We start from the raw sequence: 24886 nt of genomic DNA, 5'->3' as shown, positions 1-24886 counted from the left end.
GCGGATTAATTTAACTCCTGTTCGATATACAATGACCCTGCAGAAAGACTAATTCGCAAACCAAAGTATTTAAAATTAGACATATATTTGAAGATAAATATACTACGCAAATTAAAAAACCTTAGCGATTGAAATCAAATAAAAAAGAGAAAAGGAAGACGACAATCATTTCGCTGTTTTTCTGTAACCACCGTGTGTAAAATATGTAAAAATTGTTTTATAAACGAAGTCAGAGATATCAGTATGTAACCTTTATGTAAAAAATTCTCAAAATTTAATAAGTTCAGAACAAGTTTTCTAAAGATGTGAAAAATTCTCAATCAATTGTAAAATCAGGAGAAGATAGAAAACAAAGACGTGACAATGAAACCAATTAGACTCTAGCTCCTCTACTAGACCTAATACAGGAAATACAGGAGAAAATACACAACTATACTTCTAACACAGATTTTTGAATAACTAAATCAATTTTTCCGACATGCTTTTAAAAAAATAAAATTTTTAAAAATTAGCTTGTCTATAAAAATCAGGATCTTAGCCTCGACTTTTTTAGAAGGGGATGGCGTAGCCGGTCAAAATTTTAAGATTATAAGTTGTGAAACCTTAGATGCCAGTTTCCAGGGGGGGGGGATATCTTCTTCATTCTCAAATGACGAAATTGGTTCTGACTAATTTCATAAATTCTGTCTTCTATAGTTTAATTTGATTTATTTTAAGTTTTAAGAGTTTAAATTTTAAATTAAAAATTCCCCAAAATCAGAGAAGTGTGATAATTTTTTTCCTTCGAATTTCCAACCACGCTGGTCTCATGAAAAGTTTCAGTCACTCTTTTTAAAAATTCAACAATAGCTTAGAAAATTCTTAAAAATCTCCCAAACTCTTTAAAGATTTCGTTATTTTGTAGGTTTGTTATAGGACTACAGAATTCATTGATTTAATCTTTCAACAAAAAAATTTCACCAAAAAATCATAAAAACCAAGATGTTTTTAATTGTAAAAATATTAACAACTAAGTATTGTAAGTAAGAGAGTGAGTAAGGGAGTAAGTAAGAAAGCAAGGGAGTGAGTAAGTGTGTAAGTAAGAAAGCAAGGGAGTGAGTAAGTGTGTAAGCAAGTAAGGAAGTAATTTATCTACTAATTAAAAACACACAACATGAATTTTTTCTCTATTTCGGTATTTTTCAAAACAGTAGTAAATTATAAGGAACATTTATGTAAGAAAAAAATTGGAAAAACATTAATATTTTTGAACCAAGACGGATATTTTCATACCCATCATGAATTATTTGGACGACATTTTTTACCAGGCGTACATTAATGATTTGATTTACACAAAAAAATCTATATATGAGTTTTAAAAAAATCTATATTTGAGTTTAAAAAAAATCTATATACGAGTTTTTCAAAAATCTATATACGAGTTTTAAAAAAAATTCTAAAATCTTTTTCTAAAATGTACCAAAGAAAGTTTTAAACTGGTTCGAGGTGGATTTGAGCATTTTCATCTAAAAAGAGCCAAATAGTTTCACCCTTAATATATGGAGGAAATATCCAAAAACCTCTAAACATTGAGGTTGTGGGGATATTTCACCCCAAATTTAAAACCTTGAAGGGGGTGTTCGCGAAAAATGAAAGGGAGTATAGGCTTAATGCGATAAAAAAGCGCTTTTGATCGCTACTAATCTTACTTCTATCTGTTGCGTCTATAAGGAGAAAATTGTCAAAAACGACTAATACCGAAGAACGTGGTGTCCATACAAATTCAGAAAGATGCAACATACGGCTTAGACCGTAAAAAATCTATTTAATTTCAAACAAATCATTCAGATATTACAACCTATAGTCATCGATTATCTTTCGCCACATTTGTATAAAGTTGATTTTTCATAATATGTTTTGATTTTATTTTTTAAAATAATATTTAGCTTACAACTTGTTTTCTAACATTCCTGGAAAATATTAAAATGTCGTCTTCATTACCAAAAATCCTCGAAACAGGAATAAATGTTTTCAGATCATAACTCTCAGATCATAACAATTAAAACATATTATGAAAAATCAACTATATACAAATGTGGCGAAAGATAATCGATGACTATAGGTTGTAATATCTGAATGATTTGTTTGAAATTAAAAAGATTTTTTTACGGTCTAAGTCGTATGTTGCATCTTTCTGAATTTGTATGGACACTACGTTCTTCGGTATTTGTCGTTTTTAACAATTTTCTCCTTATAGACGCAACAGATAGAAGTAAGATTAGTAGCAATCAAAAGCGCTTTTTTATCGCAATAAGCTTATACCCCCTTTATTTTTCGCGAACACTCCCTTTAATCTGATCTAAACGTGAAGAATAGCGTCCATTTTCTGAATCAAAAGATTTCAATTATGATAATTTCTTCAGTCTATCTTAAGAGCAAGAAATGATCAAGTCTTCAAAAACAAAAAAAACATGGAGTTGATCTATTTCATGGTTTTCAGGGTACCGATATACATGGCATTGCCATTTTTGTCACTTGAAATTACGCGTACAGTCCCTTATTTATTTACCTCGTACTCCAGCTGCTGAAGCCCTGTTCCAAATATGATTGTGATGAGGAATGATACAAGGATGAAAACCCCAGGAGATCTAGCAACAGCCGCTCCTAGTAGACCCAGATACTTGGACAGGATTAGATCCCACCGACAAAACGCGTTTAATCTTAAACAGGGATAAGGGATTATTTTACATTAGTCAATTTGCAGCACTTAAGATCTCATACCATTTTTTCATCTTTACACTGATAATTGCAATTCTATTACAAAGAATATTTCTAGTAAAAGAAACGAAATTAGCTTCAATTTTTTAGACTTAAAGAGACTGTAAAGGAAAAATAAAAGGGGGTAAAGAATGGAACTTGAGAATCTCGGGCGTTGAACGATACATATAAGACATCTATCTGATGTTCCTGTCTTGAGAAATTGATAAAAAGCTGGCTCAAATTTAAACGAAAATTCATATGTATGCAATTTTGTATAAAAGTTGTAGTATCAAACAGATCATATTCAACAAATAAGCAATCAATCTGAAAAAGACGATATTCCACAGGAGCCTGAGAATCTCAGCTTTGCTCCTATTATATTTTTTTATCTTGCATTTTTACTAGATATAATTGATAATATTATTACATATAGTCCGTATAGTCCGTATTACGTCACCAGAACTTCTACCAATGGCAGTGCAGTATACTGGTCACTTGATTTCCGTCTGTATCACGTATTTGTTAAATATTAATCTGCTTAATACTACAACTTTTCTACAAAATTCCATATATATGAATTTTAGTTTAAATTTTACACAGTTTTATATCAATTTCTCGAGACATTAGATCAAATAATAACTATGTATCGTTTAACGCCTGAGATTCCCAGGTTATATCCTATACCCCCTTTCATTTTTCCTTTACAGTCCCTTTAAGAAGTAATCTCTGCATTGTTCGTCCGCTTACAACTCATCAACCTCTTTAACGATGTGCCTCAAACCGAAACCCAAATTGGTTAAAAAATTCTTGGTTTGTATACTTATATAGAAAAAAAATTGTCTTTTGGGAAAGGTCGGTTCCCAGAGTAGTAAGCAGGCTCCACTAAACCGTGAGGGAAGGTAAAATTTCAGCCACATGACTGGTAGGACTTTGTGAGATCGGAGCTTCTTTAGTTTTGATTTTATGCACAGGTATGAGAAAACCAAATTAATTTAATTAAATTTTATGTGCAATTTCACAATGTTTACATGTAAAAACTATGTTAGCTAGCAGATGTGTGTCTTTCTATGAGGCTATTGAAGCAAGTTCTAAGCTTTGCATTAGATTTCTTTCTCATTTATGCAAAAATGACCTTAACACAGTTTTGGGCAGAAATTTATTTTCCATTGCAAATGATTGTTCTACGTAAATCTTTCTGATCTCTGTAAAATGTTAGTTAAGAAACAAATGAAATATTTTATGTCCCATTGGACCATGCATGGAAAGTTCCGGTTTTACAAGAACTTTTAAATGCAAGAACGAATAATATTTAATATTTATGTTGAAGGATTCGATGATTACGTAATAACTAAAATGATAAATATATTATGTAATAAGTAATGATCAAAGTTGCCTATTTTGCATATTTTTCTTTTTTCTTTGTTAAACTATATATTCAAAACTTTTATTTAAACAAATTTAAACAACACCATTTATATATGTATTTATATCTTTGTGTGTGAATAAATGTTTATTCTAATAATTTACATTAGTTTGATGTGAAGATATATATCTGGGTAAAATCTTGCGAAATTTTGGCGCTCAGTTTCGTTGATTGCGCGTCATTCTGATTTTCTAGGAAATTTCTAGTAATTCCTTCCTTGAAAATAAACTCACCTTGAAATCCAGATGTACATATTGATCCTGTTATCTCTGCAGAAAAAATGCCTAAAAATTGTAAATTGGAAAAAACTGACTTTTGTTCATAACCTTATTCCTTCAAGGACCCCCTAGTGTTGTTTTAACTCAAAAAGAATTGGTCTGAGACTGTTCAATTTTTTTACTTTACTAACCAACACATTCTAGGCTTTAATATCTTCTGCATGAATTCCTAATTTTACCTATACCAGTCTAAATCTATATTTAGAACTAATTCCAACTAGGGGGCCGAGCGCTGCGAAAAGAACAGGCTAGGGGCCGAGCGCCGCGGCTAGGACAGGCTAGGGGGCAGGGCACTGCAGTGGCCACATGATCCATTTTATCCACGTACAAAATTGATAGGAATGGGGGCCGCGGGGGGGGGGGGGGTCAAAAAGTCGAATTCGCTGGGTAAGGGCTTTACAGAAATGCGTAATTGATGGGTCTGTACTAGAACGATTTTTAAACCCCCCAACCCACCCCCTCCTATAAAGTTTATACATGACCACTAATTTTAAGCAAAAAATTATCATTATTTATTATTTTAGGGTTAGGTTAGATTACGACAATTTCTGGGCCGAGCGCTACGGCTAGGACAAGCTATGGGGCCGAGCGCCGCGACTATAGGACAGGCTAAGGGGCGGGGCGCTGTGGCCACATGACCCATTTTTTCCACATGTACAAAATTGATAGGAATGGGGGGGGGGGGGGTTGTCCAAAAATCGTTCTCTAGGAAATTACCAATTAAAATTTTTATACTCACAGGACATCCGTGTTTGCTTTCACTTCACTCTTCAGCTTTTCCTCGAAATTTTCTCGAAAAAGACGAATATCAAACTCAGAAGAGGAATTCAATGAGTTTGAGTGACTGTACACTATGATCAGTGTACATATATGTACTTACGTGTTGCACAAAATACTCAGTACACTTATATTTTTGCTCAGATTGAGTACACCGTGACCCGTGATCGTACGGTTGAACGAGGTTAACGCAATTAATTGACACCAAGGTATAGTGCAAGGAAAGTTAATTGCTCTGTTGCGTATTCTCTGCGCACATTTGAAACCATGCTCTCTCTGGGTGGTGTTTGTAAAAAAATTGAAATGATGCATCACTATTCTTCTAGTGTGCGAGGAGGAGAAAAGCAATTAGCATAATGAATTTTAATATTTTGATAATTCACACAATAGTTTCCTATGACCACAATATTTCATTGATTTTTATTTTTTACCGCCCAGAGACAGTACACTGCATTACTAAAAATGCGTAAACCTTTGACATACCATATCTTTACATTATAATTCTTTGATTGAGACCAACAGATCTACAATGCAATAATCCCACACACATACACAAACACCCGACACCGATTGACCGACCTTTATTGTACGCATTTATTATGTTCCACCTTCTGCGTAATTGAAATATTGCTTCTTAATATTTGTTCCTTCCCAAGGGTGTAATGCAAGGAAAGTTAATTGCGGCCGTGAATTATACTCTGCGTACATATTGAAACCAGTTCTCTTGGGCGGAATTTGTAAACAAGAATAATGCATCATATCAGTGTTCGCTTAGTATCCGAGGAGCTTAAAAGCATTAAATTTGATAATTTTGATAATTCATATAATAGTTTTCTATGACCAGAATATTTCATTGATTTTTTTATGTGAAAGATGGATCCCATGTCAGGCTGTAACATCCGTCTTGTGTTTACATTACCGCCCAGAGACAGTACACAGCAGTACAAAAGATGCGTACACTTTTGAAATAACTTTCTTTGCATTACATCTTTGTTCCTTCCAATCAGAAGGCTAGGGTCGCAATCAGAGGTGGCTTACAATATATTCAGGGGCGTACTAAGTAATTTGTACGGGGGGGGGGAGGCTTAAAAACTTGGGCGAAGAGCGAGGGAGGGAAGGCACACCACTGCATCATTTTATTTTTCTCGTGCGATCACATAAAAAACGTCAAATAATAAACTTCTCGGCATAGTGTGCTAAATTATTTCTAGAACCTAAGTTCGACCACATTTTATAAAAGAAATCAAATGATTTATTCTCTAGCATTTTCACAAGTAATCTCCCTAGTGAATCTATAAATTGTAAGAACAAAAATCTATAATAAATTAAAAAATTGATTTCTCGATGCCGTGATGTTTTTTTTAAAGAAGGGATATGTTTTTATTTTCTAATTTGTTAATATTTAACCTTATAAAGAAAATCTAGTTTTGTTACGTGAGTGCGCGTAAATGCTGAAACATTGACATTGATATCTTCTATTTTAACTTTTAACTGTGCAGCTCTAAATGTGAGCAACTTTTCTTTGTACAATAATGAAAACAATTCTAGGGTTTAATAAAATTTTCGTACATTTTCAAACTTTTACAAAAATCAAAACATTTGGACACAAATTTTTGAAATTTTGAGCATTTATAAACCTTCCCTGAGGTCATGTGAGGTCCCACACAAAGTTTCAGCCCGATCGGTTCAGTCGTTTAGATGTTTATTGGATATTAACTGCTACGATAGACGTCAGGCAGAAAGCAAAGTAAAATCTGTAATCTATATATTTACTTTTCTGGTCTGTCTTGGTGTCTGTTTGTTTGTGTCCAATAAACTTTAAAACGGCTGACGCGATAAGGCAAAATTTTGTGCGGGACCTCACATGACCTCATGGGGAAGGTTTATGAATGATCAAAATTACAAAATTTAGTCTCAACAAAGTTCGGCTTTCATTAAATTATGAAAATCCACGACATCTTTTTTATAAAATCCGCAAACCTTTTTTACAGTGTATTTAAAGAGAAAATGTTCAATTGAGATAGAAGATGGACGCGAAGCGCCCTGAAAGAATATATAGATATATATACTTTGATTGTCTGTGTATTTTTTTGTATCCAATAAACGTGAAAACAAAAAAAAATCCACAAAATTTGTTATTATTGTTTTATCAAAGAGAAAATGCTGAAGATTTAAGCATCATATAAAAGTTGAAAGTTTTGACAATAATTTAATAATTTAAGGACTGAAGAGGATATAAAATATATCGAAATTAATTTCCAAACCCGAGTTGTTCTACTTGTGAGAGTAAAACCTTTTTTTTGCCAGTTTGGACAATTTACATTGAAACAGAAAATGAGCGGGAAGCGCTCTGATAGCTTAGTATGTTTACATATTAGCAATGGCTGGCCAAACGGCTGAACCAAATTGGCTGAAATTTTTTTTAATTTGATGAAAAAAAATTAAGTTTTTTTGTAATTCCACGGGTAACGCCGCGCCGTAGCTATAGTTCATTACAAGGTTCATTATAAAATGAGGACAATGTTAAAGCATGATAAACAAGCAAATTAAAAAAATAAATCAAATTTCTAATCGGTTTTTAATCGAGGAAAAAAGGTTAATAAGTAATAAGAATTAGTTGAACTATAAGTAATTATTACTATGTTGAACCACTTTTCTTCTGTTCCATAGGTTTCAGAGAATTGGTTCAACTACCTCTTGCTACTCCTATGTATTAATATCGACTGAGACAATTTAACAAACGAGAAGAGCATGAAAGAATGAAAAGTAGGAAAAGGAAAAAGAAAATGAAAAGGGGGAAAATTGGCAAGAATTTTAACTTTTGTTACCAATCGTACATGATAGGGGGCGGTTATTTTTTAATTTAAGAAATTGAGTTCTTTCTGAAATAAATTATTTGATAAAGTTTTTTTTTGTAAAAGGATAATTTTTAAATAATTTATATTTTTTACAATTTGAGAAACTTATTCTTTACTCTTTTTTTGTTAAAATAAATGATTTTAATCAGCTAGCAAGAAGTACCAAAATGAAGAAAAATTTAAATTTATTGATTTGCAGTAATATACATTTCTCTTTGGTGTATAGCCTTTATCTGAAATCTCATCATAAAATCTATTCTAAACAGAGTTTTATAGTGTATGACATTGCTCCACTTGGAAAGGATATATTGGAAAGCATTTTTTTGTTCTGATGGAAACAGACACTCTAGTTTGAGTAGAAGTAAATATTTCCCTTTACTGATAGTGCCGATTGAAGGATTCATAACTCTGATTGGATAATGAGATAGATAGAAAGATAGATGTTACCACCATACTTTTTCTATTGGTTCAGATTAGACAACAAACACATGACTGAACCCTGGTTGGATCAGGCACTAATGACTCTGTATACAGAAGTGTTAAAAGAAAACATATTGCAAACCGGCAAAATATCTATCTAAAATAAATTATAAAGTGTAATAAGTTAAAAGTCCAGTTTGTTTAGTCTTGAGTCATTAATGTGGGCAGCAGACGCTGAACTCCAACCTTCGAGTGTGCGAGGTGGGGAAGACTTCACTTCAGATTTTACTTTTGTACATGACCACTTTTTCAACAATTTTCAATTAAAATAGTATTTATTTAGGGTTAGGTCAGGTTAAGACACTTTCTGGGCCGAGCGCTGCGGCCACGGGTTTGGTTAAGTTATGACACTTTCTTTTATTTTGGGTTAGGTTAGGTTCAGACACTTTCCGGGCCGAGCGCTGCGTCTAGGACAGGCTAGGGGGCCGAGAACTGCGGCCACGGGTTTGGTTAAGTTATGACACTTAATTTTATTTTGGGTTAGGTTAGGTTCAGACACTTTCTGGGCCGAGCGCTGCGGCGAGGACAGGCTAGGGGCCGAGCGCTGCGGCCACGGGTTAGGTTAAGTTATGACACTTTCTGGGTAGAGCGCTGCGGCTAGGATTCAATCTCGATCTACAAATGTCATCCCCCCTTAATCATGTTTTTAATTAAGTGGGGCAGTGAAGTCTTCCCCACCTCGCACACTCAAAGGTTGGAGTTCAGCGTCTGCCATTAATGTGGACCTTTTCTGCAGTTTTGAGGTCAACATTTTTTGGGCTCTGTTTGGTATATGACTCCTATTGTTTTTTTTTTATAATAAAAGGAATCCCTAAATACTATGGTGTAACTTTTCAAATGTCTTTAATTTTGTATTTCATTTATCATTTAATACCCCACAATGTTTAAATGAAAATATTTATGAAGGTTGAGGGAAAGGATTTTCTCAATTACTCAATTTTTAAAAAATATTTTTAAAGTAATTTTCAAGGATGCCCCCTTAGGCCTGAACCGTGCCCCTAGCGACGCGGGGGAGGGGGTGGCTTCCTTTCTAACTATCTATATAAGTGTACATCTATCTTTCTATCTATCTATTTCTCCACTTATTCATGTGTTGACCTACCTCTCCTGTAGCTTTGCCCCCGGCTTGACAATGAATTCTACAGGTTGACTCCGCGGCGCAGAGAGCAAATTCACTCGGAGACAAATATTCGTCGGAGCATTTACAATCCAGGTCTCCGTCTACAGTGGAGCAGACTCCGGTCTTCCTTCCGATAGAGTTGCATGTACCCTGATTAACAAAATAATCTGGTTAAACGTGGTAGTTGAGTTGAAAATGCATTATTGTGGAGATATTTATTAGAAATCATTTGATTTCTTCAAGACGTTTTTACGTTGTATAATTATTCAGAAAGATTGAAAATTGGATCATTAAAATCGAATCCTGGATTGTCCAACCCGCCAGGTAGGCGTGCAGGGACAAAGCCTGTCAGAGACCTGCACGCCTGCCTGACGGGTTGGACAATTCAAGAGGAGTTCTAGCCAGACACTTCCTTTTAATGCACTTTAAGTCATGTAAAGTTGAGCGGAATTCAACCTAACCCTGCTGGAATTAAAATTGGAAGTAGGAATTAGATATACAAGCTTATATTACTCGCGCATTTCCAGTGCAGATAAACCATGTATAAATTATCAGAATTCAACACTTTTAAATGAAAGAGTTTAAACTATCAGATGTTTCAAGGGCACCGTTGATAATTTGGCATGTTCATCTTTAAAGAAGGCGTCACTTACGCTTACAGTTCCTTTAATTAAGCAAATTTGTAATTTTTACGTCAGTCGGTTTACTGAAAGAATATACAATCACCCCCCCTCTCTGCATTCCTTCATTTCTCTATAATACTAGACATTGAATTACATTATCAAAAATTGACGTTAGCCCAATACAAAGTTTTCCTGCTTATTCTGATTTATCTTAAATTAAACATTCAATTTCATGTAATAACTTATTACATGAAATTGAATACAAGGAATACCAGACGGCCCGTCGGCCTTGGAGACAAAAAACTTGTTAAAAAAGGTCCACTATCAGGTTGCAAAGCTATAGGATTTATATACTTATACTTATACTTATAAGTTTGAGGTGAGTGATTATTTCCCCTCAGATCATTTTTCATTCCAGAACCATGAAAACGTACTTTCCAGTGAAGCTCCTTTTAAAGAATGCACAATTCACATGTCCATTGTCCGATTAGTATGAATCGCCTTTGAAAACTGTTTATTTTGCATTAGCTGATACTGTACCAAAGTGACTTGCGCATTTCTTACTCCAGAAATAGTAAAGAATTTATCAGAATTAAACACTTTTTGAGTCATAAAAACAACATTATTTTCCACATTATAGATCTCATTAAGATTTCAATTGGCTAATGTTGTGAATTTTGCATGCCTCTCTTTTATATGGAGATTCACTAATAATTACGAGGACAGACTCTTTCTAAAGTGGAATCGCACAGTTCGTAGAAAAAAGTCATTGAGCAGGTTTGAATTTATGTGATGAAGTTACAGTAAAACAGTGTTTGGAAAATAAAAAAAACACCATGGAAAAAAGTCCAAAATCAATCATTAATCAATATCTTTAGAAAAATTTCATATGAATGAAACAATATTTTTTAAATTTTTTTTTCTCATAAATTTTTTGATGATAGGAATCATAACTTTTTGATTTTCTAGATCTTTTTTTGATTGATGTATCCCATGGATCTGGATTTCGATTTACAAAAATTCAATATTTCATTTATGCCCTTACGTTGCCAGATTAAAAAAAATCATCTTTAAGGATTTGACACTTTTAAAAAAATATTATAGAAGGGAGAGGATTTTGAGGGGGCTCGGAAGAGAAATCGTGGTGGCTGGCCTTCTTACTCTCTTTGAGGTTTACCTGGCAAAAAGATTCTCCAATACTGCATCTTGATGGCAACAGAGATTTTATGTTCTTTAAACTGAAATAAAATAATTTATTATTCAAAACTTTTCAGGTTTGGAGCAAGGATCAGGTTTTAAGTATTGACATTTTAAAGATCCATTTGTAACGGTAAAGTTGGTTTGTCTATGTACTATTTTGTGAAGGATTATGTAGTTTGTAAAGAACTAGTATGTATACAGAAGTACAGAAGTGAATCTCGGGATCAAGCATTGATCTCCATCTTAAGCTAGAGTTTAGCATTTCGTTCGCTCGTGAAAAATGGAAAAAATTTCGCTTTTTTCGCGAAATTTAACTTTAATCTGTTTTGCTCAAAAATGCGAAATTTTCACAAAATAAGAAATGCGAAAATTTCACGAAACAACTCGAAAATTTTGCGAAAAATAACAAGGACCAGAGCAGCTTCTCACTTTTCATGTTTATCAATACAAATTGTTTCAGATTGCGCCTCTATACTTAATAAACATGGTTAAACTGATGTTTTACAATAATAATTATGAATTTTCTAAATGTTTTAACAGATTTTCAAGAATTCAATTGGTCACCCCCCCGTACCCCCTGTTTTTTATTACATTCTTTGGAAATACTTATATTTAATTACTTTATTAAAAGCTCTTATTTAATCAAACAGATTATTTATTGGAATAGAAAAGTATAATATATTAATTATAACTTTATATTCAAGATTTAGAACAAAGATACAAATATCTTTTTAATTATTTTAATTATTTAATACTTTTAAAACAAAGGATTGGAGTCTTTGCAACAAACTTTGATTTTATAATTCCTAAATTTTTGCAACCCAATGTAGTAGACCTTAGATATTTCAAACTATGAATTCTGTTAGATCAAATAATCTAAATTTTAAATATTAAAGGTTTGCACCATCTGGTTGCAAAGATATAGGGATTAGAAAATTTAAGTTTGTGACAGATACTTAATTCCTTTCTAAAATATTTTCCAATATGTATACGGTGATAACCAGAAAACTTTGAAATAGGAAGACGACTTTTAGAACCAATTAAGGACTTTAGAAAGACCAATGAGCATGAGAAACAACAATTGTGCAGTGTAAACAGACCCATTTCACTATATAAATTATTTCATAGACGCCAAATAAAACTAAGTGCTTTGTAACAACGTCAAATACAAGTATTGCAATAATGTCGTCTTTCTATTACATTTTTTTCTTGTTATGACTGTATATGCCTGGAACATCCTGTTCCAATAAATATCGGGAAGGAACTAGTTCTTTGTTTCATTAGGAACTGTTTTAGGAGCATCAGCATCAGAGATACACTCACACCTCCAACCATCACACTAAATACAAGAAATTCAAACAGAGCTGACATAATGGGTTGGATTTAAATCCTCTAGAACTGAGAGAAATTCATCCCCAATTTTAGGTTCTAAAAAGTCAGAAAAATGATTTCATATTTCTTAATTCATTATGATATAATAAAACTTCTAATGCTGAGCTCTCAGATTAGAGAATTCCAGCAGTTTTTTTGCGCAATTAATTGTTTCAGCTATGGTTTTTCGCGGAATTTTTTTTCGCAAATTTATTTTTTCGCAAAATTTCGCGAAAAAGTTTGCAAAATACGAACACAAATTTTCGCATTTTTTCGCAAAAGTTTTCGTTCGCTGGAAACCATATCTTAAGCAGACCTACGTAACGTATTAATTTGATTCCTCTTTGATATCCTAAGCGTTCATATAATCTGGTTTGTTTCAACCTTCCACCAACTATACATGTTCATACTCTTTAAATAAGAAATCAAGCATGATTCTCAAATTTGAAAATGCAATCATTGGATGTCGAGAACTAGCGTTTAAGATTAACAATATTTACAGAAAAGTTCCGACCACAGGTTATAGGTTTGCTTTAGTTTAGTTTTTAGTTTGGTTTTAGCTTTAGGTTGGGTTTCAGTTTGGATTCTAATTCTGGGTTAGGCTTATAGTTTGGGGTTCAGGTTTAGTAATTCGTTCGGAAAAAAATGTTTTGTAATCTGTTTGTGTTTGAGGTTTAGTTTGAGATTAAGGTTCGATTTCAGTTTTGCCTTCAGGTACGGTCTTGGCTTTAGAGTCAGGCTTTTTTTTGTTGCGACTCAAGTTCAGGTTTAGTTTTAATTTGCTATTGAGAAATGGTTCTGGATTGGGAGCTAGGTTTGGTTTGGGTTTTAGTTCCATCTTGTTTGGGGATTCAGGTAAGGTTATTCTTTTGGGATTGAGGTTGAATTGGGATTTATGATTTTTATGATTTGGGATTCAGCTTTTTGTTTGTTTGGAATTAAAGTTTTTTATTTGGATTTGTGATGATGGTTGTCTTTGGTTTCGGGTTTAGGTTCGGCTTTGGGATTGATAAATTTCAGTTTTTGATTCGTGTTCGGATTTTGATTCAAGTTCTTGTTTTGTCTTAGTTTCAGTTTTGGCTTTTGATTCAGGTTTATTTTTTATTTAGGATAGGTTTAATTTGGTTTGGGGTTTCAGTTTGGTTTTGAGGTTTTCAGGTTTGGTTTGGAGTTTTCAGGTTTGGTTCAGAGTTTCAGGTTTGGTTTGGATTACCTGATGGATCTCTCACTGCAATGACAGGTTCCCTCAGCGTCACAAATCCCCGAAGTTTGACCGAGCAGTACACAACCCGCAGTACAACCAGGGTTTCCGAACGTACATCTAAATATTTCTTATATAATCTTCTTCTTTTTTTGAAATGTTTGAGTGTAGAATATTAATTGTCAAGTTTCCAATTTTGAATTTCTCGTTAATTCAAGGAAAACAACAAAATTACCCTCCCCCCCTTCCCTCCCCATTGTTCTCTTAAAAGTTCAGATCAAGTTTTATCTGGTTTTTAAACTTGTTATTTTATCTTAAATAGTAATTTCTATAAAGTGCTTTTATTTTCTTCGTAATCATTCCAACAAAAAATTCATAAATTTTAATTATAATCGAATGTTTGATAACTACAGGGATTAAGGATTTTTAACCTACCACAAATATATGGAAATGATTGATGCGTTTTTTCATTTTTTTGTACTCATTTTTGTTAATTATGGGGAGGGACCTTTTTGTACGCTTAGGGGTGGGGGGAGGGGGGGATTGAGTAATAATCTGGACATTGGGACTTATATAAAGCTTAAAATATGAACTGTTCCTTTAAGACCGAAGTTGGGTTTGAAACTTTATTGTTTTTAAAAGAAATTATTAAAAATTAATCCTGTTTTTAAGTGACTTGTTAAAAACAACTTTGAAATCCACATGTCACGTAATAGTGATCTGCAATTAACAATATAGGAATTGAGCATTTGCCACAAACTCTAATTTTCTAATCCCTATATCTTCACAACCCAAAGTCGTAAACTTTAGATATTTCAAACTCTGAATTCCGTTGGATCAAAGAATCTAAGTTCGAAACATAAAAGGTTTACACTATTAGGTTGCACAGATATAGGGATTAGAAAATTAGAGTTTGTTGCAAAAACTCAATTCCTTTGATTATTAATTTTCAACATTCATAATCAACTCAATTACAAATTGAGGAAACCTTTTAATATGTATGGTATCGTTTTTCACGCAAGAAAACGTGTATCTTTTGTTGCGCAGGGGCAAATTCAAAGATTTATTGAAACATGGAAAAACAGTAGAACAGAAGGAACATCATAAGTTGTAGATAGTCTATTCGAGTCCACAGAGATAAAGATAGCAACTTAGGTTCAAGTCTAAAGATAGATACGGAGAAATTGGACGGTTATTTATATATATTTTTAACTTTTAATTGCTTTTTACTGACAAACTGAGTGTCTTGCTCATAATTTTAGAAAATTAATTTAAATTATGAAAAGTCTAAAAATATAACTCGCTACACTTTATATATATATTGTCCTTAAATGGTTAATGAAAAAATCAGATAGACTAGAAAGAAAAGAATCCCAACTGAAACCATTTTGTTATAATTTTATTATGGTTTAACCGGAACCATTTACATTTTGATTTTCAGGAAGTTTCATTAAACGGGAAAATAATTTAAATTCATTTTGTCTAAACGCTCCATCAAAAAGTCCAAACCCGCGATTTCAATAAATTTGTATTCGTAAATCCCTTTAGCTTATCATTTAAAAAATATAAATTCTCTGGTTAGGCCAGAAGAGAATCAACCTATAATAGTATCCCCAGTATAACAATCAGCATTCCTTGAAATCCCAACATTCTGGTGATTTCAACTAGTGGAGATAGGGCAACAACTGAAGTAAAGAGATATTTCCCTTGTAACGGACAGAACGCTACTGAGTACAGTGGACAGTGGCTGAACTACATTTTTCTGGTTTAGATTTCAATCTAACTTTTATATTTTATAACAATATAAATTATTATCACAGATAAATTAACATCTTATTCGTTTTACGCGTTTAAAAGTGTTGTAAAATATTATGATTTTATTGATTTTTTTTTTAAATGTTCCCTGAGTTCACTGAGCTGTGAATTCATACAAAACGATGTTAGTCAACCCAGCTTTATCTAATTCATTAATATTACGCAATCATTTCCGTTCAATTTTAAATTTTACATCGTTTACGAAGTAGCATTTATAGCAAGCAAAATTTGGCAGAAAACACCAGTTAATCCAAGAATAAGTATCTAAGGGTGTACTATATGTTCTTTTTTTGTATTTTAAGTCTACTTCATAATAATTTATGTTAACCAATAAAATAAAGTGTTTTTCCCCTCTAGCATTTTTGACACTTTCATGCTTAAAACTTCTTTACTTTAAAGTAATTTAATAGATTTTAAACTAAACTAAAAATTTTTTTTTATTATTGAATAAATATTGCAGGGTGTGGGATAGTTAAAACTCGAAAGGCCGGTCGGTGATTTCAAAATTCTAAAATAACCCACTGAAACCCACATAGTTTTGTCATTCAAGAGCTACGTATATAAAACTTACATTTTTTCAAAGCCCTTGAAAATTTTGTTTGGTACAATCCTTTTTTTTAATAAATGACCGAATGGGCTGACATTTTTTGAGGTAACCCTTGAGTACCCCGAGGGTAGCATGCTAAAAACTTGGAATTTTTTTTCTTCAAAATTTTATTTTCTTTTAATCAAAAAAATTTCAAAAATCAAAACTTTTTTTTAAAATTCGATTTAAAAAAATTCCACGGGCAACGCCGGGCACTTCAGTAGCCTCAATATTTATATTTATATGTTAGCTATAGCTGAAAAAACGGCTAGGCTGACATTTTTTTAAGGAACGGCCTGAGTATCTTCAAAAAATCGATTTTTAAAAATTCCACGGGCATCGCCGGGCACATAAACATGTATAACATAAACATGTACGAGAAAAAAATACTTTTATGAAAATAGTTATATCATTAATGTACATATCGTATATATTTTAAACTGGACATTATAGATTACCAATATTTTATGGTTTCGTTCATATACTTAATTTTATGAATTTTAATTCAAATAGTAGGCATGTTATGCAAAAAATCAGAGATTAATAACAATACATATAGAAGACTAGATGTCGTCTTTAAACGATTTGGGGGTTTTCCTTCACAATAATCCTGAGGCAGAAGCTCAAAGGAGTTAGAACAGGCTCTCTCTCTATGTTTTGTAATGCAACACGGCATACGCTTAACTTCTTTGGGCTTCTGTCTCAGAGTTATTGTGAACGAAAACCCCCTAAATCTTGAAAAGACGACATTTATTTTTCTATCTGTATTGTTTTTAATCTATGCAAAATGCCTGGGACAACCAACTGATGTGTTTTTCTTATAAAGTATTAAACTTTACATCATTATGTTTTTTCGTTTAGACTAATTCTTGTTTAAAGAGTTAATTTTTGAAAATTTATTTTAATAACATCTAAGGGATTGATAACCTTTTAAAATATTTTTTAGAATTTTTTGTCCGGGTTATTAAAGAATTGTAAAAAAATTTCTTCTGCTGCCTGAAACAACTGGTGCAATAAGTATATAAATAAAAATATATGATATATGAAAGATTTCAAAAATTTTGGTTATTTTTAATAAAATAAGATTGTGACAAAATTATCAATATCTCAGTTATTTTTGAAGTTAAAAAAATAGGTAAAGAACATTTTGCAATTATCAGAATTATAGAAATATGGTGTTAATTGTTTTTAATATGTTTTTACAGTGATAACCATAATACTCTGGAAAAGGAAGATGACTCATAGACTCAAAGTTTGTCTTAAAATAGTCCAAAGTACATGAGAGACAGCAATTGTTCAGTGTAAACAGACCCATTTCCCATAATAAGTGATTTAATAAGATAAGAATTGAACTATTTGCTTTAAAACAACATTAAATACACTTGACTATTGCATCAATGTCGTCTTCTTATTCTCTGTTAGATCAGATTTACTAATGAATATTTATTGGATCGAAATGGGGGGTTGATAGTTCCCTACCTGTGTCCTCAGTTAGCAGTACTGTACACAACTGTTTACTAATATTGATATACTATAGGTTAGGCCCACAGACTACACAGACTGCACATACACTCCATGCACTCTACCTGGATAGGCTGAGTAGGCCTAAAGTGTCCCGGCACGCCATGCTACGGTTCCATGTAATGTTCTTTGACTGACATCTGACGGCCAAATTGTTGCATTCAGGGGTTAAGTTTTACAACTTTCAAGGAAATACTCCAATTTTAAACATAAAACATAACGTTTATGAATATTGCCTATTTTCAAAGATTTTACATTTCCTATTCAAAGGATCCTTAAATATCCCTGAATACAGATGTCTCCTGATTGGTCGTGTACAGTACTTGTACACAATAGAACAAGCTGTGGAAAATATCGCATATTATAGGTGTTAATCGATCTCTATAACTCTCTCATCTCTGGTTAGGCCAGAAGAGAATCAACCTATAATTATGCTGTACGCTTTCAGTATTATAGTTCATACAAGTAGTAAATAGTAATAATAATAATGGATATATCTCAATTGTCGGAAGTTTAGATTAAAGAGAAAATATAAGGTTTAAAAATTCGTCTGTAATTTCCCGAAGTGAATGAGAGCAGAATTAAATGCAATAGGATGATGAGTGGGAGATAGGCTTTATAGTGCTTTATTTCACTGCAAACTAGACAGAAGGATTACTAGTGAACCTTTGTGAACTCTTAGCTCCACCAGCTTTCATTTTACGTATAATACAGTGATAACCAGAAAACTCTGAAATAGAAAACGACGACTTTATTGCAATACTGAAGTGTATTTGATGTTATTAAAAAGAAAATAGTCTTAGTAGACACTTAATCATTCACTTATTACCTTAAATTGGTCTGTTTACACTGCACAACTGCTGTGTCCCATGCTCAATGGACTATTTAAAGTCGTAACTTGGGTCAAAAAGTCGTCTTCCTATTTCAGAGTTTTCTGGTTATCACTGTCTGAGAAAGATTGCAAATTTAAGAAACTGAATAGCTCTTTATATTATTTATAAGACACTAGCTGGAGTGTCCGGCGTTGTCCGTGAAAAAATCTCTTAGCCTGTATTACCTCCTGCAGGGTGTCCATGGGTTCTCTTCAGAAATATCATCCAATTTTGTCCACCTGTTTGGCCAGCTAAAGACATATTGTAACCTCTTCAGTCCTTATACGGACCCGGAGCTAAGATGTAACCAGTGTAGTGAGCTCAATAGCTCGGAAAGGGGATATTACATATATTTACAAATATACATAGAAAAAGTCCTGAGAAGTTTTTTGTTGGACGTGTTATAATCAGTAAAGGAAATCCGGGAAATATAAACATGTAAATCCGCAATTTTATATTTTCTGTGACATCATATTTTCAACAAAAAAGATCATGTTTTCTGGAAATTTAAGTAGAGCTAGACATGGTCATAGAGAGGGTTCCCTGAAAATTACAGCCAGATCAGTCGAAAAATGAGGCCGCAACGGTCCGGGTGGTTCAAAACTCCCCCCCCCCCCCTCTTGCCCATGTAAGAAAAACTTCCGCTCCAGAACCAGTTTTTGTGCCAAAGAGAAAGGAGGCCATTTTGAATATAAATGAAGAGATCTTATATTTTTTTCATCGTCTATGTGTAGACAACCTTAATTGTTTAATAAATGTAATCCATAATAATTTACCTTGTGTTGCATCAGAATTATAAATTACAGAATCAAAAAACACTCTGTATATGAGCCAAGAGCTTTATAATTAATAATACTAGCTGAAGTGCCGGCGTTGCCCTTGGAATTTTAATACCAAGCGGAAAAATTTCCAATTTTGAAAAAAATTCCTAACTTTGAAAAAAAATTAGAATTTAAGAAAATGAATTTTTTTTTAGCTTATGTCATTAACCCCCGGGCACTCATAGGTTCCACTTTCCTCTACAAATTTGAGCAAATTTTGTCCAGCCCATAAATACAAGAACGAATAATTTATATGTTGAAGGATTCGATGATTACGTAATAACTGAAATGATAAATATGTTATGTAATGAGTAATGATCAATATCGTCTATTTGTGCATAATTTTGCATATTTTTCTCTTTTCTTTTTGGAAACCTGTATTTTCAAAAATTTATTTTAACAAATTTAAATTACACCATTTATATATGTATTTATATCTTTGTGTGTAAATACATCTTTATATATATTTATTGGCCGAATTGGCCAGCTATAGATATTAGATAATATATGTATAAACAAATATATACAAATATATGAGTGAAAAGCTTTATTATATATATATTATTTCAATCTTTCGCGTAATTTACTTCAGTTTGAAACACCGAAAATGGTCCCCAGGGAAAGATGACCTAGAGCTACAGGGTGTCCCAAAAAACATGGGACATGTTTATTGGGACACTCTGTAGATGATCCGAAACAAAGTAACGGATGTAAATACCTTTCCCGTATTACCACAAGGACCCCAATGTAAAATGTACACAGGTCACAGTACACAATCTCAACATATTTTCGCAGATTTCTTCAGATAGTTTATATGATAAATAATAATACAGATAGAACATTAGATGTCGTCTTTTCGTTCACAATAAAACTGAGGCAGAAGCTCAAAGGAGTTAAGCGCATGACAAGTTGAATTATAAGACAGAGAAAGATCATGCGCGTTACTCCTTTGTGCTTCTGCCTCAGGTTCATTGTGAACAAAAAACTCCTAAAACTGAAAAGACGAGATCTAGTGTTCTATCTGTATTGTTGTTAATCTATGGTCTATGTAAATAATCTAATTAAGTAGCATCAGCTCTAAACCATATCTTCATGGTTGTTTATTATTCCGGTTAATTTAGGATGCTCTCTTAATCCTACGGTTCTCTTGGTTGCTCTCAATGGTTCGGTTTCATCGGTATCTCCGGTTCTCTCTCCGTAGTTAGTCCTTATCTAGGTCCAAGATAAGTACAGGTAGAAAATTTTCTCCGTGGATAAATGTTCTTCTTCGTAAACTTTGTAATTTTATCTTTTCCCCTAAAACCTTGTTTCAAAATCAATATTAGAAATCTTTCCTTCGAAAACCTTGTATTCTAAGAGAAAAACTCTTCACGCCCCTAAACCTACTTCAAGAGAGGTAAAGAGGCTACCTTGGATCAAATATTTTAAGAGAGGTAAAGAGGCTACCTTAGATCTAATATTTTAAGAGAGGTAAAGAGGCTACATTGGATCTAATATTTTAAGAGAGGTAAAGAGGCTACCTTGAATCTTATATTTTAAGAGAGGTAAAGAGGCTACCTTGGATCTTATATTTTAAGAGAGGTAAAGAGGCTACATTGGCTCTAATATTTTAAGAGAGGTAAGAAGGCTACATTGGATCTAATTTTTAAGAGAGGTAAAGAGGCTACCTTGGATCTTATATTTCAATAGAGGTAAAAAGGCTACCTTGGATCTAATATTTTAAGAGAAGTAAAGAGGCTGCCTTGGATCTTATATTTTAAGAGAGGTAAAGAGGCTACATTGGATCTAATATTTTAAGAGAGGTAAAGAGGCTACATTGGATCTAATATTTTAAGAGAGGTAAAGAGGCTACATTGGATCTAATATTTTAAGAGAGGTAAAGAGGCTACATTGGATCTAATATTTTAAGAAAGGTAAAGAGGCAACATTGGATCTTATATTTTAAGAGAGGTAAAGAGGCTACATTGGATCTAATATTTTAAGAGAAGTAAAGAGGCTACATTGGATCTTATATTTTAAGAAAGGTAAAGAGGCTACATTGGATCTTATATTTTAAGAGAGATAAAGATAGGATATTTTACCACTTTTATTAATCCTGAGTCCGAATTTAATAAATTTAAGCCGCGTCTCAAATCCACCAAATACCGGTTTCAAATACCGGTTTCTTGAAACATTGAATACAAATTTAAGTGGAACCAACCATATTTGAGTCGCGTCTCAAATCTAAGCCGCGGCTAATATTCTTTAAATTCGGCCTCTGATATCGTATAAGAGGGATCGAAATAGGGTTGGAACAAAGGAATTGAGTCTTTTCCACAAACTCTTTCTCGTCTAATCCCAATACTTTGCAACCCAAAGTCGTACATGGGGATAAGAAAGTTTGAGTTTGTGGCAAAGACTCAATTTCTTTCTCCGTACATCTTTTATCATACGAAAGGTATAACGGTATAGAACTTTCCCCCCAAACAGGGCCTGCCTATACGTAATTACATAGTGGCTTTCCATTTAAATAGGAGAATGACCGATTCATAACAATAAAGGGGTATAAGTGAGGTAGAAATGTATAAAACGACGATATTTCTGACTTAAGTCTGTAACTAAACCTAATGATTACTGCAATTACCTTATTACGCATAAAAATATCATGTTTCACCTTTGACCCTAAAAAGACTGACAGATTTACCACAGGGGAGGATGGATTATTCCGAGCCTCCCCCCCCCCTTAATTCAAGTCTTTTAGATTTTGTTTCAAATTTAGCTCATTTTTAAAAGTTTAGATTTTTAAGATAAATGGTTTAGGTAAAAATATCCTTTTTGATCAATATCTCGTAATTAGAGATTACAGCTACTGATAAACCCTTTTGCATTAAAAATATGCAAAACATTAATTAAATGTCGTCATATTTTTCCATTGTTTTCCGAGATGTCCCTCTAGCTTATTTTGTATAATGTTTAGGCATGATCTGGAAAATATTTTGTATAATGTTTAGGCATGATCTGGAAAATATTCTGTTTAATGTTTAGGCATAATCCGGAAAATATTCTGTTTAATGTTTCGGCATGATCTGGAAAATATTTTGTGTAATGTTCAGGCATGATCTGAAAAATATTTTGTTTAATATTTATACATGATCTGGAGAATATTTTGTTTAATGTTTAGGTATGATCTGGAAAATATTTTTTTTAGTGTTTAGGCATGATCTGGAAATTTTTTTTTCAGTGTTTAGGCATGATCTGAAAAATATTTTTTTTTAGTGTTTAGGCATGATCTGGAAAATATTTTGCTTAGTGTTTAGGCGTAATCCGGAAAATATTTTGTATAATGTTTAGGCATGATCTGGAAAAAAATATTTTGTTTAATGTTTAGGCATGATCTGGAAAATATTTTGTTTAATGTTTAGGCACGATCTGGAAAATATTTTGTATAATGTTTAGGCATGATCTTGAAAATATTTTGTGTAATGTTTAGACATAATCTGGAAAATATTTTGTATAATGTTTAGGTATAATCTGGAAAATATTTTGTATAATGTTTAGGCATGATCTGGAAAATATTTAGGCATGGTCTGGAAAATATTTTGTATAATGTTTAGGCATGATCTGGAAAAGTTCTGATATTTTTGCCATTGCTGAGGAATTAGAGAACCTTCATAATACACTAAACAGGAATATATTATAACATTTTGGAAAATTAGCAAGGGTACCCGGCCTTGCCTCCCACCTAGCTCCAATTACGCTCAAAAGATAGTTGATACGCAAAATAAGTTATTGCGTCAAAATGAAATACAACATATTAAAGCTGACCCATTAGTTTTGGGTCGTTTAAACCAAATTAAAAATGTTTTCGTGGTTTTAACGTATTTCAAAGTTTTTGCCACAATACTCAATTTTTCTAATCCCTATATCTTTGCATTCTGATAGTGTAAACCTTTGATTTTTCAAACTTAGACTATTTGATCTAACCGAATTCATTTTGAAATATCAAAGGTCTATGACATCGTGTTGCAAAGGGGTAAAAATTAGAGTTTGTGACAAAAACTCAATTTCTTTGAGACAAATCTGTTCAAAATTACAATCGGGAATAGAAACAAACTACAAATTAGGAAGCCTAAAACTTTTTTGCGTTTTGAAGCAGCTAGGTTACGGTGTTAATTTTTTAAATACCAGGCTTTTAGCTATCTTCTATTTCAATTGTAAACATGTTCTCTTTGTAACAATCGTAAAACAAACAACAAACAAAAAATTTCGCGGATTTTATAAAAAAAAAATTTTGTGGATTTTAAGAATTATCAAAAATCGAGTTTTGTTAGAGGCAAATATTTTGAAAATTCGGTCATCCATAAATATTGGGCCCGATCGGTTCAGCCGTTTTGACGTTTATTAGACGTATACAAACAAACAGAAAGACAAGCAAAGCATGTAGATAAGCAAAGAGCTTTATTATATAGATAGATAGATATGTAAATACTAATTATTATCTACATTTTCTTTAAAAAAGTGATTTGACTGCTTGAACTAAACTAGAAAATGTTTACTATTGGATCTTTTATTTAGTTTTATAAATAACCACAGTTTTTTATTTTGTTATAAATATATAAATCCTTCCGCGTTTCATGAATTCACATACGGGCAAAGTATATAGAGTAAAGTGCGCCTTCATAATAATTTGTTTAATGTGCGCGCGTAATTATGATAAAACGTTTACGTTTCTCAATGACCTACAGATCCAAATTGGACTACAAACGAGTTACCATGTAAAATAGCAATGTTGCACAAAGCGTATATTTCCTTAAGTTCTGTAAAATAAGTTTCTTCATATTTTGTTTCCTTATGACCGTTAAGTGTGATAAAAAATATTGTATGATTTCTCTTTGAATTTTCAGAGTTTTTAGTTTAAAAGCTAAGATTTTCATTTCACGAGCTAAGGTCTCAAGGCTCAAAAAAACACTTAAGAATCCCCATGTCTTCAGAAAATCATAATAACCAAAATTAGATAAAAATCAAAGATAACCCAAATTAGATAAAAATCAAAGATAACCCAGATTTGATAAAAAATTTGGGTTAAAACATTTATTTACTTCTAAATAGACAAACAAAATAAGGTATGTGAACCGATGTATGTGCGGATATAAAAATAACTATGTGCGCATAAATGATAATATTCAAATAGGGCATATTTTTTGTGTTAACTTTTAAAAGAT

General features: G+C 32.5%; 1 long non-coding RNA gene across 1 annotated transcript; it reads right to left on the bottom strand.

The window, feature by feature from the left end:
• Window positions 1-9634: 9634 nt before the first annotated feature.
• Window positions 9635-14216, bottom strand: LOC111698182 (uncharacterized). The gene is made up of 3 exons (XR_002764481.1): window positions 14083-14216; window positions 11476-11536; window positions 9635-9825 (listed from the first exon to the last, which is right to left on the bottom strand). It is a non-coding gene; the product is annotated as an uncharacterized LOC111698182 (long non-coding RNA).
• Between the last annotated feature and the right edge of the window lie 10670 nt (window positions 14217-24886).

This window comes from Eurytemora carolleeae, unplaced genomic scaffold (genome assembly GCF_000591075.1).
Source record: "Eurytemora carolleeae unplaced genomic scaffold, Eaff_2.0 scaffold21, whole genome shotgun sequence".
In the NCBI taxonomy this organism is placed as follows: Eukaryota; Metazoa; Arthropoda; class Copepoda; order Calanoida; family Temoridae; genus Eurytemora; species Eurytemora carolleeae.
This window is presented reverse-complemented; position numbering and strand designations above follow the sequence as displayed.